Source organism: Sturnus vulgaris, chromosome 18 (genome assembly GCF_052056855.1).
Source record: "Sturnus vulgaris isolate bStuVul1 chromosome 18, bStuVul1.hap1, whole genome shotgun sequence".
NCBI lineage: Eukaryota > Metazoa > Chordata > Aves > Passeriformes > Sturnidae > Sturnus > Sturnus vulgaris.
In genome coordinates this window covers 13,026,041-13,038,325 of record NC_142260.1, presented here as the reverse complement: position 1 = coordinate 13,038,325, position 12,285 = coordinate 13,026,041, and the positions used below count along the sequence as shown (strand labels likewise).

At 41.8% G+C, this 12,285-nt stretch overlaps 1 long non-coding RNA gene across 1 annotated transcript in view; it reads left to right on the top strand.

Annotated features, from left to right (window-relative positions):
* LOC148221760 (uncharacterized) overlaps window positions 1-12,285 on the top strand; it is a 34,552-nt gene that overhangs the window by 12,665 nt on the left and 9,602 nt on the right. Inside the window, exon 2 of the long non-coding RNA XR_015807573.1 lies at window positions 1,552-1,906. This is a non-coding gene — a long non-coding RNA (uncharacterized LOC148221760). The remainder of the gene's footprint in view (window positions 1-1,551; window positions 1,907-12,285) is intronic.

Genomic DNA, 12,285 nt, shown 5'->3' with positions numbered 1-12,285 from the left:
TTTAACATGTAAAGCACTTGGTTTATGAGAATAAGTGAGATTGTGAGAGCAAGATCTGAAATGCTCATTATTTTTCCTCAGTCTTATCAAAAGCAAACCACCATCAAAAACTGAAGTTGAAAAAATAATTTTAATCTATTATCATTATTTCCCACACATAAATTATGGCTAGACTTGTAAAAACTTTCTTACTTAACCACTCTCCCATATAATGCATAGTTCAAGGGCCAATTGCTAAGAAGTGACAGAGCTTCTCCCAATAAACTTCGAGCAATAAACCATTGTAGCTATGCAATCTCAGACTCCTTTACCTTCCCCTCCTACCCATGCATGGTCTATAGAGGGTACAGGTATTGGTGAGATAAGCATGCAATGTGAGGCTGCATACCCTGGGAAAACTCCAAACCCTATCTACTTCATAGCTTCCCACACCTTCCTGGACAAGCCACCTGACCCCTCCTCTGAGAAGGTATCAAGAGCCATGTGAGCTCCTTACCTCCTGGAGATGTTGGGAGGATGTAATCTTCTGTCAGCAGGGCACACAGGTCCCACCATGGAGATTCACTGGTCAGACACACCAGTGAACAGAGTAACAAATTCGTACAGAGGTAAGGTGTTGGTTGTGTAACAGCCCAGGTGATTTACATTTGCTATCTGCAGATAGGGATGAGATGTCTTGCCTGCAGTGCATTTGCACGTTCATACATGTACACCTGGAGGGAGAGTAAAGTGGAGACCTTGAAGCACAGTCAAGGCAGTGACTCAGAGGCAGAGCAGCACATGCTGGATGAGTAGCTGCTAGACAGGTACTTGTTGGGTGGGCTTGGGCTAATTAAACTGATTGGAAAAAGGAATAAAAGATTCAGGGTTGAGAAGAGAACAGAAATGCAAGTCAAAATTCAGTGTCCATTAGCTTGATGTGTAATTTTATGGCAGTTTACAGGCCTATGCATGAGAACAAAGTGGAAAACATCTATTTTTATGCTGTGGAGGGATGCTGAGCTGAAGATGAGACAGTTCACAAAACACAGTTTGGCTTTGTAGTCTTAATCCACCACCTGTTACACATTCCTCTGTTCAAAACACCCCATATCTTCATAACATTTCTCTCATGCAGGGTAGTATTGTGTTGTTACAGGACTGGAGTCAGGGAGGAAATTGGTTTCTGATGCTTGGAATGGTTTTGTAAATGAATGATGAACGAAGATGCAGGCAAACTGGAAGATACAGGGAAGAAATTGATAAATAGAAGAGAATGCTGTGAAAAAAACCCCAAGAGTATCTAAATTACTTACACAAAAGACACTAGTAATTTGTGTGCTTGTTATTAGGTATCAATGGCATATCTCTCCCTACTGCACCGAAACATGCTTTATATACACAAATAAAGGAAACTGCTATCTACTCCAGTGTTTTTGTTAGGTTTAGAGAACCCTCACATTTAATTTCCAAACTTAAAAGGAAATAAGAAATCTGGAGCTCTAGAAATCATTGCTGTTTTCTTTCAGAGCAATTCTGCATGTTTGACATCTAATCTATTGTTTATGTCAGGCAGCGACTGGACAGCACAGAGTGGGCTGCAGCAGAAAGACAGTGAGTGAATACCTATGAGCCTTGGTGATTCATCGTTCCAAGGAGCTCTTGTTTTAATCACAGAGGGCTGCCAGATGAAGAAAACCATGAGGATTTATGACTTTGGGGCAGAGTGACAGCTGTCCTAGAAATTTCAACCCAAAATTTCAAATCAAGGCTTTTATTAGAAAGTGACGGTGAAGGATTGAGCAACTAGACATCCTCCAGGACAAAAATGCCATGTGAAAGAGCAACTCTGTTTGACCCATGGAAAAATAAATCTGAAGCTTTCCAATGGCTGAAGGATCCACCTGTAGGATTCTCTCTAGCTAAGGTAATCTTGCCTTTCTTCGTGTTGGTCTGCCTGTTTTGTCACAGACACAAAGAAGCATTAAGTTCAGTGCTAGGACCTTGTAAGCAGCAATTAACCATGCAGCATTGCTCAGCCCTGCCAGCATCCCTCCATGGCCACTGCACTAAATTGCTCCACTTGCACAGAGACCTTTTTATCCCCGGTCTTCTGTTTTAGATGATGTTCGGTGTCTGTATCATGGCTGACTTAAGACTTCACAGCTGCACCTCTCAGCTCTCCTCTACCACAATCAACTGTGTTCTGTCTGCAAGAGTAATCCCTACAGGCCATGGAAAAATGAAAGCTTACCTCAAAACTTGTGGCTGGATTGTATAGCTAGAAATTAAGAGACCTGGGCTCTACTGTCCCTTACAACATTCACATGTGCAGTTGAATAATTTTGTTATCTGTTTTATTTGATTTCTTCATCTCTGAGATGGAAAAGCTGCCTTTCTGGAGGGATTTTTCCCAAAAATGGATTTGAGTCTTAGTTGGAAGGAGACATAAAACTAAAAAGTGCTAATAAGGGTAGCAGCTGTAGCCTCACTACACCCAGAAATAAATGAATGAACTACACCCAGAATGAACTAAAGGAGGGACATAACGAAGTCTTTCATATCTCCTACTGCACAACCCTCTACCTAAACCAAGAAATGCATTTTATTTTAGCAGAGGGACCTGCCCGGGATAGAGCAGGGAGGTGCAGGGGAACCTTATCCAGAACCTTCTCCCAGACTGACCTGCTCCAGTATAGATGATACCTGATTTCTAGACTCAAAGACATTTCCACAGGAAATATGTCCTTTTTCCAGTCCTATTTTAATCACTTAAAGCTTACAAGCTTACTCCAGCTTACAAATACTCAAAGATCAAGATGTTTCAGCCCATACCTGCTGTGAGGCTGAGCCAAGTCATTGCTGAGGTGGCCATCAGAGCTCCATCAGGGTAGTTTAGGGCTGGTTGATTCGGCTGCTTGATTTCAGTTTTCAGTAGCTGTGAAAACAGCACAAATAATCTAAAGAAGGGGGAGGGAGTAGAGAAAAGACCTCAAATACTTGTTTTCTCGCTGTACTTGTTTTCCTACAGTTATTTGTAGAAAGCAAAGTCAACAGCAGTTGTGTTCACAAGTCAATAACCATTTGCCATCACAATTCTGTGGAACTGAGAGGGATACAGGATAATGGTCACCTAGTGCTGCAAAGGCAATGCTTTTCTTCAGAGACAACAGAAATCTTACGTGAAGACATTATAATACTGTGGTGTCTGCCTTGCTGTCTCTGAGGAATGCTCAGAAAGAGGAAGGTAACCACTCCCAGAACTTGTGGAGGCTGTCACCTCTCACTCTGCAATAGCTGACAGGGCTATCATTGCCTGGTGGGAGACCAAGCAACAAGCTCACCTCGGTCTGAGAAAAGCCTTCGGGCTATTTGTAATAACACTCTCCTACCAGACTCCATTTGCTTTCAAGAGTTATAAATGTAGGACTGAGGGAAGAGAGATTTTTGAGAAACTCATTAACTCAAGATTTTGTTGTATCTTCATGGTATATGTTTACCATTTTATTACGAAATACTGCTATTTTTTTCTTGAACGCTGATCCATTAGAGAGGTAACATCAGTAGCCAAATCACCATTCAAGTTTCTGTATAGAAGTCTCCTCACCTGAAACTTTCAAAATGTTATACCAAAATGCTGGCACAACATTTTCCTACTTCTCTTCTGCAATAGGTCACTCTACCCACCACATATGCAAGATCAACTGTTATTTCTGGGGTTTTTTCCATCATTGATGGGAGACATGCGAACTATTTTCAAGTCATTATTGTGTCTATACTCAGTCAACAAAGAAAAACATTAAAAATATTTTGACACATATAGAATTGAACAGTATCAACTTCTTCGAAATGGAGAGAAAGTAAAAATAACAAGTCAGAAGCACATTTGAAATTCCTATCATAATGTGAAACACTATTGTACCATTTCTTTGGAAAAGGATTTTCTGTGAATTTGCCTCTATATGTGCAAGGCAGCTGTTTACATGACTAGTTCCTAAACTCTATACATTTCCAGCTGAAAGATCAGAAAAAAGGGACAAGTTTGAGAATGTCACCTCAGTTGGGATTTTTGATCACAGGAGATTCTTAGTAACAACAATGGTTCATGGGATAAGATGATGGAGTGTTTGAAAGAGAGAAAAAGCTGATATTGTCAAGATATTCCTGGTGACTTGAGGAGAGTTTTGCAAAGATAAAACAAATACTGATATTGTTGTGAGCTGTGATGGTCCAAACCATCTATCGTTTAGCACTTCTGGTCTGGAGAATATTTGAGTTATAACTGTTTTCCTGCAGTCTGAAAGCGGATGAATAAGCAGGCTTGGAAAACAATAGATTCCAGATCTGCCATTAGAGTATTTCTAATGTTTTAAAGACAACAGTTTTTTGAGAGCCAACTTTTTTTTTCTTTTTTTTTTTTTTTGAATGGAGGTGTTTGGTTAGTATTTCAGTAACATGCCTCATATGTTTTGCTTTACTCCTTAACCTCCAACATGGCATAGCCAGATACTTGCAACACATACTGTCACAGGCAGGTATGGAGGTATGGAAAGTCCTGCATATACAGCAGAAAAAATGCAGCAGTGACATACACATCTATAGCTATATGCACATTTGTTACCATCCAGGTGAGTTCAGGCAGCCTGAATTATCCAGGCTGATGTTATTTACTCTTCTCTCAACTGTGGAAGATTTTTTTTGTCCCAGAGCTCATAACCTGCTCCCTTCTATCAAGCTTGTGTCAGGAGAATGGACCTTCTGTGAGTTTCTTCCAAGAGGCCCCCAGTTCACCTCGCAACCCAGGTGATGTTAAGTAAACATTGGGTTTTAACCCCTAGGGAACTGAACTTGACTTTTTGTAACCACTGCAAATACCTTCCTAAATAAATGCTTGAGTAACAAGGGAGGAGAAAATTAGGAAGGATTCAAGAGAAAAATAACATATGCAGAGCTCAATTGAGCTGTTTGGTCACTACATCCTTACACAAGGGGGATTGGGGAGGTTTTGTGATGGATGGCATGTCATTCGCAAGAGCACTGAAACAGGTCCTTAAAATTCCAGCAGCTATAGCCCTGCAATCCATCAGGAGAGAACACACACATCCACCCTCCCCCTTGGCCAGCACAGGAGCCCCAGTGGCAAGCATAAGTCACAGTCGTTTTGTTTGTGCAAAACTCCCTGGCCATGAATTCACAACCAATGCCTGGGTTACTGTGTGCACACTCCTATTTGTACTGAAAGCACATCTGTACACAGGGGCTTCAAAACACCCTGTGTGCTGTGCTTCTCTCACCTGGCAGCAAACTGGTCAGAAGGAAGATCCTGCTGCTTATGGTGGAATCACTGAGTCGTGGGAATACAGTACATTCTTATGTGTGAGAATGGTTAATTTCATAAAACATCTTGGAAATGAGATCACTATTGTTCTAACTTCCATTTGTAGGCATTGAAGTACTATTGTAACCCAATTAGCACAGCCTTAATTTTTATATTGAAAGTCATGCTCTTACACCAAAAAACAGGTGAAATGGATTTGAACTTCAGTCCTTTGACTGAGCTTTGAGGAATTTATATGAATTTAGACTAAAATAAATAAATAAAAAAGTGATCTATGTAATGCATTCCCTCTTCAGAATGTTTGGGGAGTTTTGCAGATTTTCCCAGCTTTCCCCCCTGCAGCTCTTGGTTACTTGGTCTGGCTCCTATACTGCTCATTCTGGCTTAATGCAGACTTATTTCTATCAGAATAAATAGCATTTCTCAGTCGGTACAAAAACATGTGACTTTTTTGCCTGAATTCTAAATTCTCCACAGGTTACACCTGTGGCCAATATGGCCTGAGGGATAAAGCAATATGAAAGCAGGTCATTACTTGGGTAAACACGAGACAATGCCATGAGGAGGTATTTGGCTCACCAGGTGGCAGAGAGAAACAACAGCTTTACTCTGCTTCTCTGCACTTCTTCATCAGACTGGGCACCACTGGCCATTTTTCATATCACACAGCTGCCTTGCCTCATCCCCCATGACTGAAGCTGTGGTTTCAGGAATGATATAATCCAAGCTGGAATCTGATCCCAACAGCTTTTTCTCCCATTGGTTTGAGGCACCAGCTGGGGAACACCTGTGATTAATAGGACCAGCATTTCAGTATAGAGAACACAGGGCAGAGGATGGTACATCTCATCATCCTCGATTTACATGAGGGTAACCAAGGTAGGGACGTTCAAATTGAAGCAGATATAATGCCTCAGCTCAGAGTCCCTATTATTTAATATTGATTTTTCTGGGCTGAAGGGGAGCTACCTGATGAAGGGAGAGGACTGGGGTTGGTTCCCAGTCCCCCTCCCACAGGCAGCCCTCAGGCTGGCAGGATCCGCTAGCTGACCTTTCCAGAAATGGGCTGCATGTCTGAGTGAAGACTCACTCGGATCAGCCCCCGGGACTCTGGATAAATGAAACACTTTGCCGTCTGGCGTATCACTCCGTTTCCCACGAATGGCACAAATAGTCACGGTGGCATGTACAAACACAGAGTCTATTATTGGTGCCTCTGCCTTGGCTCGCCATCGTGACGTCCAACCTGGAGGCAAGTGTTAATGCCCTTATAAGGCTCTTTGCATCCATTTAAATATGTTATCCTTTGGCCGATGATACAAACTGCTATCTCAGTAGCATACGGCATGGGGAGGTGGGAGATTTTCTTGGCTCTGTGGTGAGAGAGAAATTTAAAAGGAGCCTACAATGCTGAGTCACTGTGACAAATAACTTACTATGGAATGCATTCAGGCTTTAGCAAGGAGGCAGCTGATAGTGAGTCAGTGACTGACTAGTGCCTCCTAGATTTTCCTCCTTGGGAAAGATTCAATTTAATGGGATGAAGTGCCAACAAAAAGTCATTCTCACTGTTACTGAGACAATATCACTAATTATACACATGGTTAAAACTGTCAAGTGTTATATGTCACATAAGATGTGCATTTTATTTTTTTGTGGGTATACCATCACCCTGTTATAAAGCAGTTTAAACTGCTTTATAAAATTAAAAGCACTGAGTTTTAGGAGCTAGAAAGTTTGCCAAACTTCAACTCTTTGGCTGATTTACTTCAAGAATCTCCTCTCTTTTGGTTCAACTTGGCAGACTTATGGATGTCCTATTTAGTGTTCTGGTTTAGCACTCCATGGCACAATTTAAACCAAAATAGATAGTTTAGTGTTAAAAAAAACACCCTAAGTGCAAAATGGGTAAGGATTTGAGGCAAAGGGTAGAAGAATGTCACATTTTTTTTTTTTTTTGTTACAAGTAAAGTCAAATATGTATTTGTTTAATCATGACCAAAAGAGTGTCTACTTTTCTTCCCTCTCCCGTCTGACAGACCTATCCTCAGCCAGGGAATCAGGATCTTGTCCGGAGAAGTAGGAGAAGTAGCTAACTCAGGATCATGGACCTAGAGGCGGGAAGAATAAAGGAGGTCTGGGCAGCTTTGTTCTGGTCCCTTTCCTCTGGACACCTAGTCATATACCTGCCAATAAAACAGCAGAAACATCAGGAAGCAAAGCCTCCCAATATCTGAAAAGCTGCAGCCAAGCACCCTTCCTATTCACACATCTTTCTGTTCATGCTGCCTGGCACAGCTGCCAATTATTCTTAAATAGCCATGTAATCTCCTACCCTCACCTGACCGAGGCTGCTCCTTATAGGAGACTTACTGTCTTGTTGAATGTAAAAAATACGGAAAAAGTTAAAAGGCAAAGCTGTCACCCCAGAGCCAAGCAGCAGATCCTTTTTAGCCTGTCTGTCCTTGGCAGCAGGGGATCAAGGGACCACAACAACATGATCCCTTCTGTGCTTCCATCAGGCTGCTCATCCAGCTGATGTTCCTTTCTTATGTGCCTGTGCTCCTGCTTTCAGAGAGATCCCACAACATCAACCCTGAAATTCCTGAGATACCATGCTAACCATTACATTATGGGGAAGATTATAACTATTCCCAAGCGGACCACAACCAGAGGGAAAGAATATTCTACTTCCACCTGCATTCCAGGAGGAGACATGAAGCTCAGGCTGGCAAGGGGAACATTTTCCCTGAAGTAATTCCAGCTGAGACACTGCAGTCAGGCTGCCCTTTCTGAGCACATGTATCATAAAGGCATAGAACAATCTACTGCTTACTTAAACTGTTAATTGGAAAGTGAATTATACTAATGCTGTTCTATGCTAAAGCTTGGTTGCTGAAGTGTAAAATCTGTTGGCCAACTCATATGAATTACACTTGCCAAGGAATAGGGTTCATAAAGCTGGTCAAATATTTTTGCATGATACTTCTGTTTGTTTCATGGACTAAAGTGTCTTTTTTCTCCCCCTAAAACAAAGCTTTTCTTGAGAAATGGTGGTTTCATCAGCAGTTTCACTGTCTTTTTTTAGCCCAGCCCTGTGGGACAAAGGGCCTCCTTATTTCCACCACAGCTCTATTAAATCCCACTATTAAAGCAATTGGCATTCTTGATAGAAGAGCAGAAGGGCAGCCAGGGGCTCTTCCAGGCCAGGGAAGAGGCATGTCCAATAGGGCTGCAGAGAACTACTCATTCCACTAGTGCCAGCATTAGATCATTTGTGGTCGCTGAAGGACTTTAGAGCAAGGCTGTCACTCACCCTGAGATGGTGAAGTGGTCTTGGAGTGGATGTGAGCATACAGTTATAATCAAAGGAGTCTTCTTCTAAGGAAGAATTACCTATCTGTGAAAAATCACACAGAGACCCTGCTTTTAAAAGGAGCAAATTCATACAATTTTAAAGAAGGAAAGGTAATCACATTTTTCTTTGTATATTTGTGAGAAGAGACTCTCAGATATGACCTTTCCAAAACACCTGTCAATGCTCAGCAGTAAAACAAGAGATCTCTGTAATATTTTTTCTAATGCAGAGTAAAGAGCCAGCTTCCCATAGGAAAGGAGGAGGGTTTTCTCCAACTAATTTTATTTCCTTATCTTTAGTCATTTGTTGAAAACAAAACACTAAATATATTCCTTAGTCTACTCCTTCCAGTGATAGCTCGAAGGAGTAAAGAACCATATGGTCCTTCAGCTGATCTATACTGTCTCCATGACAATGCACATTTACAAAGTTTGCTTCTAACAACTTGGTAGTATGAGATCCAATTGCTTGTAATGAAGGGTATGAGAAAGCCTTTTGGGAGGGAAGGGCTGCTTGCTGCTGTGGCTGGGTTCTCTTCCCACCCCTGCTGGAGGGGGCTGCCTTTGGGCACAGGGCTTTGATAAGGTCACTACACTTCTGTACAGAATTTCCAGCCCTTCAGCTGGAGGAAATAAGTTTCTCTTCTGCCATGTCAGTCCAGTTTCAGCCAAGAAGCTGATATACTTAATTCCTTCAAGTTCCATACAAGTTTTAATGCACAAGACACCTTAAAAGAGCTTTTATTTGTCAGGAAATCTGGGATTTTCAGAGTCTCCTCCTTGTTAATGCTTATGCACTGTTTTAATTCAGTGAAACCAGAGTTTCCAGAAGTTCTCAGCTGTAGGCTGCAGTGGAGTCTTGAAGCCATGACCTCTGGGAGCAGGACAGAAGAGTGGCAGGGGTTTGAGCATGGGCACCCTGCACATGGGTACCCTGCACATGGGTACCCTTAACATGGGCACCCTCCACATGGGCACCCTGCACAGCTGAGACACAGGCACGGGGAAAGGTGGAAGCTGATTGGCAGGGAAGGGAAGCAGCATACCAGAAAAAAAGGGCATTATATTCTAGACATAGACATATTTTAAACTATGGGAAAAAAAAAATCCTAGTTTGATCATCTTCCCTTTACTTAAGGCAGAACGAGTTAGATTTTAAGGTTTTTACTCCTCTCTCTGAGCCAGCCCTCCTCACCCCAGTACAGTGGGCCAGCATTTCTTCCCAGGCTTAGTGGAAATATCAGGAGAGGTGTTCCTAGCCCAGGAAGCAGCTCACACCTCTCCAAGGACAGAAGACACTGCCTGCCTGGACATCCCACCCTCTTTGCCTTGCAGGGACTGGATACTGTGAACATGATTTGGGGTCCTGTCACAGCCTGCTCAGGATCCAGATTCCAACAGCCTAGACTGTGCCCTGAGTCCTGTGACACTGCAAACTCATCCCAGCAGGGATTTATTTGGCTTACTGAAATTTACTGTGTGCCTGTGATTAGCACAGCCTTCTCTGTGATATGCACAGCCTTCTGCAAAGGGTGAGGGAGACACCCAGCAGAGCACTTAGGTTGAGGCACTTCTAAAATGTAAGGATATTTTCCAAAATAGACTTTGGGGTGACCAGGATCAAGAAGTCATGTTACAGCTCCAAACATATCATATCAGGTATATCCCATCAGTAAATACATAACCTGTCAGTAAATACAGTCACTTTTTTTGGCCTTTGCCCTTTGCAAAACACTGGGCTATATCTATTCTGGAATATCTGGGAGTTATCCAGGAAAGATACCAGCCAACAAAAAGCCAGCCACCACCACTCTTCTGGTCCCATAGCTATGTCAGGGCAATGCCAGGGAGAAATACAGGAGAGGTGATGATGCAGTGACAGATTTTACATTTTGGCCCCTTAAATATTTTGCATTTTTCTTTAAAAGAGTAAAGAAAGACTCTGAAATGGTAGCAGGTGAGAAGCAGCATGAGAGTTACTGATGCCATGTTTATGGCCACAAGGAAGCAGATTGCCCATGATGGGAACCCACTGCACCTGGAGATGCACCCAGCTGAAACAAGGTCTCACCACCAAGTGTGGTGGACCTCTTCATGCTCCTTTAAATCCATTATATTTATGTTTTTTCCAACTTTCTTGTTTTTTTTTTATTTTTTAGAAAAAGTAGCAATATTTTATTGCTTTATATTTTTTATCTGCATTAAGAGGGTTTGTTTTTTTTAATCACAACTGCAAAAATAGCTCCCAGTTGAATATATCATTTGCCAGAAATGTTGACATATTCCAATACTTACAGAAACCACTTCACATACCCAAGTAGTTTGGATTTACTTCTAACCAAGCAAGCCAGGATGTCCTGCTATTTTAATGGACAAAAATAATCTTATATAGCAATATAATAGAGAAGAGTGTTCAGGCTGCATCTGCACCACAGGCTGTCCATTGGCAGCCTCCACCTAAGCAAGTGCAGGGGGATGTTTTATTGTTATTTTCAGAGCCTCTGTGTTTCACTATTCCTCGATTAGTACAATAGCTGTCAACGCTCTGGTTTTGAATTTCACACATTTGCTTATTGGAAACCAATAGAAATACACAACCAGTTGAAGTGGTGCACAAGACAATTTTTTTTTTTTTTTTTTTTTTTAAATCAAGGAGTAGCTCAAAATATGGGTTGCAGATCAGGTTAACCCACATAGTTTCAAATGGACCTATAGCACATTTTTCTACTCAATAAAAACTCCAGCTGGCTAAGATGTGGCTGCAATAAAAAAAAAAGTATTCAAGAATAAGGGTACATTTATTTTGAAATAAACCTGACATATTTATTTGTCAGAATGAAACATTTAGAGCTTTTTCTCTTTCTGTAGTTTGCAAGCTTATAAACTGACCCAGACAGCAAATTCCTATGAATTCATCAGGTACTTGGATTTTTTCTAGACTGATGCTTTTCACTAAGAAACTCCACCATTAACATTTTCACTGTTTGTATATCACATTTATACACAAACAGGACTTCAAAGACCTGGCAAACCCCTACTCCTTTGAGCAGCTTCCTGCTGATCTGCTCGTCCCAGTGCTGGCCCTCTCAGTGATCAGGGTCAGGACACTGCTCACAAATCACCACATCCCCTTGACACCTGAAAATACATGCCAAGTTCTAATTCTGCTTGACAACTATCTAGAAATTCAGATCTCTTTTTTTTGCCTGCCCTGAAATTGCCAGATTCCTCCTGAAGTCTATTTAGGAGTGAAGCTAAGGCTTTTCTAATTAGAGCTGAGTCTCCAGATCTCCCTTCACCCCCTATACCAGGAGTGAAGACAAAGCTTGCCAGAGAGGAATCATATCTAGACTAGTCTACCATCATTATGCAATGAAAGGAGGCGTACTGTGCAAGGAAGAGTTTCTTCTGGAAAGAGAGACAGCTCAGAGTCACAGCTTCCTCTTTAAGGCTCCAAAATTCATGGATTCAGAAAGATTTGGTTTCTCTAGTAAAAAACACCCTTCTTTTGGGGAAAAACACAGCCCTGCTTGGACTTTGCTAATCTCCCTATTTAGTGGGAAAGCACACAGGATCCAGTGTTCCAGGAGCTTAGGAAGCACCAATTTTGA